Raw genomic sequence first — 8,209 nt, forward strand, 5'->3', positions numbered from 1 at the left:
CTCACATGCACAAAAACACACCTTTTTGAAATTAATCATATAAATGTAATTGGCTAGATACCTGACTGGAAAAGTACCACAAAATATCAGCAACTGCTATTTGTGTAAAACAAAACTAAACTCACTGCCATCGAGTCAAATCAGACTCATAGTGACCCCTCCTTGGGTTTCCGAGGCAGTATCTTTATGAAAGTAAATTGCCCAGTCTTCCTTCTGAGGAGTGGCTGATGGGTTTGAACCTCCAGCCTTCTGGTTAGCTCTCACATGCTTTAGGCACTATACCACCAGAGCTCTCACTATGTGCGTGGACATGTAAAAGAAAAAAAATATACATTTATTAGCAGTTTTTCATGTTATTTTGAAGCTCTATAATCATCACATATTATATCAACAGTAGTTTATATGTTCCACTTTAGGTAGGGTTTGAATACAAAGTAATGCTTCATTTTCAATGTTTGAATATTAAAACAAGATTTTGGACCCGACTCATAGCGGGTTTCAAAATTGAAAACGTCAATTTTGAAAATGCAGAAGAAATTGTTAAACGCCCACCTATGATATTTATTTTTTATAACATATAAAATCATATATTATACTACAAAATTAGGATTTTTTTCCCTATTATTATTGTATTTACTTTTATTGTGCTAAAAACGTACACAAAAAGGCATCTGCCAACCTAACAACTTTCACATTTCTTCTCAGGGACATTGATGCCATTTTTTATGTGCCACCATTATTGCTATGCTTTTCCAAAATATTCCACCACCATTAGCATAAACTCATTGCCCTGCAAACAAAAGCTTCCCCTTTCTCCCTCCCTCCTGCCCTGGTAAAAAGTAGTAATCTTTGGTATGTACACACACACGCACATACACACACACAATTCATTCATTCATTCATTCATTCATTCATTCCAACTTATCTAGGAATTCCAACCCTCCACTCCCATCTCTGATAAGAAAATTTCCCTTCTTTGTATAATCCTTTCCTTGACTTTTTAAAATAATGGACTAATACAATAATTGTGCTTCTGTGATTGACTTATTCCACTCAGCATAATGTCCTCCAAGTTCATCCACATTATGTGGTATTTTGCAGATTCTACATTACTATCTAGGGTTGCAAAGTATGTATATACCATTGTGTTTATGGACCAGGGATGGGTTATCCCTTTCTCCATTGATGGGCACTTAGGTAGTTTGCATCTCTTTGCTATTGTGAATGGTGATGTGATGAACATGGGTGTGCATATATCTGTTCATGTCTTGCCTCTCACTTCTGTAGCATATATACCTAGGAATGGGATACCAGCAGTGTAAGAGGGTCCTAATCTCTCCACATTCTCCCCAGTGCTTATTATTTTCAGTCTTGTTGAACTCTGCTATTAATGCTGGGGTGAGATGATATCTCATGTTTGCTTTGATTTGCATCTTTCTAATGGCTAATGATGTAAGCATTTCTTCATGTGTTTGTTGGCTGCCTGAATATCTTCTTTGATTAAGTGTCATTTCATGTCTTCTTCCCATATTTTAATTGGGTTCTTTGTCTTTTTAATATTGAGGTGTTGGAGTTTGCTATAAATTTTAAAGTTAAATCCCTTGTCAGATATGCCATTGCCAAATATTGTTTTTCCCAGTATGTACATTCTCTTTTAACTCTTTTGGAGAAGTGTTTTGATGCACATAAGAATTTAATTGTTAAAAGGTCCCAATCATCTTGTTTAACTTCTGCTGTTTGAACTTTTTGGGATATGCTTGATAGTCTATTTATGCCATAAATTAGGGTCCCTAAGTTTTCCTCTATTTTTCCTTTGATGAAATTCATAGATGTAAGTTTAACACTTAAATCTTTGATCCTTCTGGAGTTCGTTTTTGTATATGGTGCAAGGTATGGATCTTGTTTCATTTTTCTGCAAATGGATATCTAGTTTTGCCATCTGGGCCAAGATTTTTGTTGTTGTTTTTATTTTTATTTTTTTAGGAACTGTTCAATTTCTTCTTTTGTATGGGTTTGTTCAAATTTCCTACCTCAGTCTGTGTTAGCTTAGGTAAGTAGTGTGTTTCTGGAAAGCTATCCATTTCTTCCAGGTTTTCAACTTTGTTGGAGTACAGTTCTTCATAGTATGGTGATATTTTTCTTTTTATTTCTGTTGGTTTTGTTGTGACATAACCCATTTCATTTGTTATTAATGTTATTTGGATCTACTCCTTCTTTTCTTTTGTTAACCCAGTGGTTTGTCATTTTTATTAATCTTTTCAAAGAAACAACTTTAAGCCTTGTTTGTTTTCTCTGTTGTCTTTCTATTTTCTGTTTCTTTTCTTTTCTTTTGTTTTTCTCCCTGCTGGAATCTGTATTACTTCTTTTCTTCTGGTGACTAGACTTTTTTGCTGCTCGTTTTCTAATTGTTGGAGATGTTAGTTTGAGATGCTGATTTTGACTCTTTTTTGTTGTGTGCATCTATTGCTATAAATTGCCCTTTGATCACAGCTTTTGCTGTGTCCCAAAGATTTTGATATGTTGTGTTTTCATTTTCATTTGAACCAAGATTTTTTTTTTTTATTCCTTCTATTACCCAGTTGTTTTAGAGGAGGGTATTATTCAGCTTCCATGTGTTTTCTCTTTTTCTGTTGGTCATCCTAGTGTTGATTTATAATTTAATAGCATTGTGATCTAAGATACTTTGTAGTATTTCAATCTTTTCAAATTTAGTGAGACTTATTTTGTGGCCTAACATATGGTCTATCTTGGAGAATCTTCCATGTGTATGGGAAAAGAATGCATATTTTGCTGTTGTTGAGTGGAGTGCTCTGTAGATATTTATAAGGGCAAGTTGGTTGATTATATTATTTAGTTCTTCTGCATCTTTTTGAGTTTCTTTCCAGTTGTAACTTTTTTTGAAAGTGGTGTATTAAGTCTCCTACTAAGACTGTGGAATAATCTTTTCAATTTTGATAAATTCTGGTTTATGTATTTTGGGGCTCTTTCACTGGGTTCATAGATACTTATTATGGTTATGTCCTCTTATTTAATTGATCATTTAATCATTATATAATGTCTTTCCTTGCTCTTTTGGTTGTTTTTGTCTTAATGTCTATTTTATGAGAAATTAATATTGGCACTCCTGCCATTTTTTGATTGCCATTGTTTGGTATATCTTTTTCTAATTTTTTTTTTATTTTTAGTCATCTTTTTCTTTTTGTCTAAAGTGAGTTTCTTGTAGATAGCATATTGATGGGTCATGTTTTCTTATCCAGTCTGCAACTCTCTATCTCTGGCATGGTATATTTAATCCATTGAAGTTCAGAGTAATTGTCAACAAGTATGAATTTATTGATGTCATTTTGTTATGTTTTTTTTTTTTCATAGTATTACTGATTTATTTGTTCCATGTAATTTTCTTTGCTGAGATCATTTTGTTCATAAATCATGTTATCATCTCCTTCATTGCTATCATTTTTGTATTTGCTAAATATTTGTGCTTGTCCTACTTTTTATTTTGATGTGAAGGCTTACTATTTTTCTTTGAAGTTACTCTGTAATTAATAATGTTCTTTCCAAGTTTTAAACAATCTATCTCTCAATTGCCTTAACTTGTTCACTATTTAGAAAGTCTGTAACTACACTATGTATTCCCTCTGTTTGGTTTATCTAACTAAAAATTCACTGCTATTGAGTTGGATCTGACTCATAGCAAACCCTCCTTGAGTTTCTGAGGCAATATCACTAAGGAAGTAGATTGTTCAATCTTCTTCCAAGAAATGGCCGGTGGGTTTGAACTACCAGTCATTGTCCTTATTTATCAATCGATGTCTCTGATTCTCTGCTTACAGTCTTATAAGCTGGGATATTTGTCTAACTGGGTTGGTTTCTGGGTTACATCACCATGTGTGTCAATCAACAGTTGTTTGTTTGTTGTTGTTGAGTCTTCTGTCCAAAAGACCCCATTTAGCATCTCTTGTAAGATTGGTCCAGTTTTAACAAATTCCCATAATTACCAATTATCTGGAAATCTCCTAATTTCACCTTTGTATATGAAGGACAACTTTGCTGAGTATATAATTCTTGGTTGGAAATTTTTCTTTCTTTGTTTTATAGATATCATCCTTTCGCCTTCTCACATGCATGGTTTCTGCTGAGAAAATCAGAGCTTAGTCTCATTGATTGCCTTTGTGGGTAACTTTTCATTTTTCCTTGTTTTTTTCAGAATTTTTTTCTTTTTCTTTGGTTTTGGTGAGTTTGATGATGTCTTAGTGATTTTCTTTTGGGGTCTATCCTGTTTGGGGTTCATTGAATCTCTTGAATAGATATATTGTTTTCTTTCTTCATATTACGGAAATTCTTTTCCAATAAACTTTGGAAAATTTTCTCTGTTACTTTATTTTTTTTCTTCCTGTTCTGGACTTTTGATTATAAGTAGATTATTCCTTTTGATGATATATGATATGAATCTTAGGCTTTCTTAATTTTTTTTTAATCTTTTGTCTAATCAATCCCTTAACAAAGTAATATTGAGGTATTTGTCTTCTGTCTCACTAATTCTGTCTCTCATGGATTTAATTCTTCTCCTTTGCTCCTTCAATGTATTATCTATTTCTGAAATCTTAGTATTAATATTCTGGATTTTTGTTAGCTGTTTTTGTATTTTTTATAATTTTTTGTTTATTTTGTTAATTTCTTTTTGTATTGTTTTCCTAAATTGTTCTAGAGTTTTTGTTTTCCTTAATTTTGTCACTGTTTTACTTGATCTGTCTCTCAATACATTAAAGGTACCCAAATATAATTCCTTTGAAGTCTTTATCAAGGATTTCCAATGCTGCTGCTTCTTTGGAAATGTTTTCTGTCTTTGTACCCTATTCCATTTTTCTACTACTTTATATTGCTTCTTTGTATAGACTGTGATGTTCTGGTTCTCTGAGATGTTATGCTGTTCTTTTATTTATTTAATTTGTGATTGTATTTAGGTGTGATTTCCCTAAGATTTTTTTGTTCCCCTTTATGGTGTTTTGATTTATTTGTGTGAGCAGAGTATTATGCTGCTCTATTCATTAGTTGTAAGCACTTAAGCACTCACAACTAGGCTCCTGGTGGGTGTGATAGAGAATAAGAGTGTGCACAGATTCCTGTTAGCTCTTCGTAAAGAGCAGCTGAGGGTGAATTAAGTTTGTATTGGCCAATGTCTATCATTGGTCATTTGAAGCAAAAGCAATTGGTAACCCTCACTTACTGAGTGGAACTGGAGGAGATGCATGTATGGTTGGGTTGTGTGGGAATGGTTGCTGTCTTCCACTCAGTTAGATTAAATAAAAAGAAAGAAAGGGAGAGAGAGAAAGAGAGAGAGAGAGAGAGAAAGAAAGAAAGAAAGAAAGAAACTTAAAAACAACCAAAAAAAAAAAAATAAAAACAGAAGAACACTATACTCAAAATGCATAAGGGAGCAGGAATAATCACACACACACACACACACACACACAAACACACATGACACTATTTTAAAAAGACAAAAGATGATGGAAAAAATACCTACAATATTTAGGGAGGGGAAATGAATGAAGAAGAGTGAATGAGCAATTTAAAAAAAAAGCAAGAAAAATATAAATGGGAAAACAAGGAATGGGAAGAACCAAAGAAAAGAAAAGTGAAGGGAACCAGAAAAAGGGAAAACAAAAACAGAAAAAAGAATTCAGGACCATAAAGAGAAAACAAAGAAAGAAAGAACAAGAAAGGAGGAAGATAAAAAGAATAATTAAAAAATATTCAAAGAAAAACAAACTGTAAGAGGAGTTGCATAACTCCCTGGCTCTGTCAGGGCACAGACTGGGATGAAATTCTTTCCTTCTGTTTCATTTTCAATTGGTTTCTCATTGCACACACATACACACACAATAGTCTCATATGCATATAAAAGCTGGACAATAAATAGGGAAGACAAAAGAAAATTGATACATTAAAATTATGGTGCTGGTGAAGAATATTGAATTGAATATTTGACTATATGAAGGACTAGGAGCTCTGGTAGCATAGTGCCTAAGGCACTTGACTGCTCACCAGAAGGCTGGTGGTTCAAACCCACCAGCCACTCCTCGGAAGGAAAGGTTGGACAATCCTACTTCCGTAGTGATACTGCCTTGGAAACCCAAGGAGGGGTCGCTATGAGTCGGGGCCGACTCGACGGCAAACAACAATATGAAGGACTGCCAGAAGAATGAAAAAACTGTCTTAGAAGTTCAGCCAGAATATACCTTAGAAGCCAGGATGGTGAGTCTTATCAGGAGAGACCAGTCCTTGGAGAAGGACATCATACTTTGTCAAGTAGAGGGTCAGTGAATGAGAGGAAGATCCTCAATGATGTAAATTGACACAGTGGCTGCCCAAGTGGGCTCCAACCCAGCAATTGTGCGGATGTCACAAAGGTGGGAAGTTTTTCCTTCTGTTGTATATGGGGTCACTATAAGTCAGAGTAAAACCTGCCTTGACAGCATCTTAAAACAATCGCTGTACATATACAGAGAGAGATTCTGCAGAACAACTTTGTAGGTCTCTCAGGTTAATGATATTTTAACTACTTTCTGGCATTTTTGTCTTTTGTAAATGATATTTTCTATTCAACACCAAGCCACTAAGAAAGTGGCTATAAATACTTAAATGCATAGCGATTCTTTTATATTTTATAGGTAATTCCCAAAACAGAGAATTTTTGCCTTACATTTTGATATGGAGCAATGCAATTATTCATTTTATGTGTTTCATTGCTTCAGACTATTCAAGTGTGCTGAAGAAGGAAAGAAAACAAATGGGATGGGTCAGACTCATGAGTTAGGATTTTCTTGTTGTTAGGTGCTCTTGAGGAAATTCCAGCTTGTAGTGAAAGTATGTACAAAAGGAAACACTGTCAAGTCCTAAGTCATCCTCACAATCATTACACTGATATTCATTGTAGTGGTTTTCACAATAGTCAAAAGTTGGCAACAACGTAAATATCAACAGATGAACAGGTAAACAAAATGTGATATATACATATCAGATATATGCACACAATGGAATTCTACTCACATATAAAGAGAAACAAAGTTCTGATGAATGTTACAACATGGATTAACCTTGGAAACACCATGCTGAGTGAAGTTAAGTCCATCAAAAAAAAAAAAAAAGTATGCTCTCACTAATGTGAAATAAGCAAATATATGTTGTTTTTATTGGGTGCCATCCAGTCAGCTCTGACTCATAGTGACCCTATGTGTAATAGATGTAAACATTGCTCCATCCTGGGTCATCCTCACAATCCCTGTTACACTTGAGCCCATCATTACAGCCACTGTGTCTATCCATCCTGTTAAGGGGCTTTCCTCTTCCTCTGACCCTCTTCTTTACCAAGCATGACATACTTCTCCTGGGACCAGTTCTATCTGACAACTGAACAAAGTAGGTGCAACAAATTTTGGCCATTTTTGCTTCTAAGGAACACTCTGGCTGCACTTCTTCAGGGACAGATTTGTTTGTTTTTCTGGCAGTTTGTGATATTTTTGGTATTCTTCACCAACACCACGATTCAAAAGCATAAATTCTACTTTGTTCTTCCTTATTCATTGTCCAGCTTCCACATGCCTATGAGATGACTGAAAATACAATGGCTTGGGTCAGGTGCACCTTTGACCTCAAAGTGACATCTTTGCTCCTTAACACTTTAAACAGATTTTTTGGAGCAGATTTTCCTAGTGTAATGTGATTTTTTAACTGTTACTTCCATGAGTGTTGGCTGTGGATGCAAGTAAAATGAAATCCCTGACAACCTCAATCTTTTATCAATTTATCATGAGGTTGCTGATTTGTCCAGTTGCTATTAAAAAAGTAAGGTTGTGCCATTTGCAGATTGCAGGTTGTTAGTAAGTCTTTCTCTAATCCTGATGCCATGTTCTTCCTCATATAGTCTAGCTTCCTGGATTATCAGTTAACATACTGGCTGTATAAGTATGGTGAAAAGATACAGTCCCAAAACATATCTTTCCTGATTTTAAACCCTTCACTAGACCCTTGCTCTGCTCCAATGACTGACTTTGGATCCATGTACATGTTGTTGTTGTTGTTAAGTGCCATCGAGTCGTTTCTGACTGATAGCGACCCCATGCACAGCAGAACGAAACACTGCCCGATCCCACGCCAGCCCCACAATCCCTGCTATACTTGAGCCCATCATCGCAGCCACCTTGTC

Source organism: Orycteropus afer, unplaced genomic scaffold (genome assembly GCF_000298275.1).
Source record: "Orycteropus afer afer isolate SDZICR_OR568_19922 unplaced genomic scaffold, OryAfe1.0 scaffold00369, whole genome shotgun sequence".
In the NCBI taxonomy this organism is placed as follows: domain Eukaryota; kingdom Metazoa; phylum Chordata; class Mammalia; order Tubulidentata; family Orycteropodidae; genus Orycteropus; species Orycteropus afer.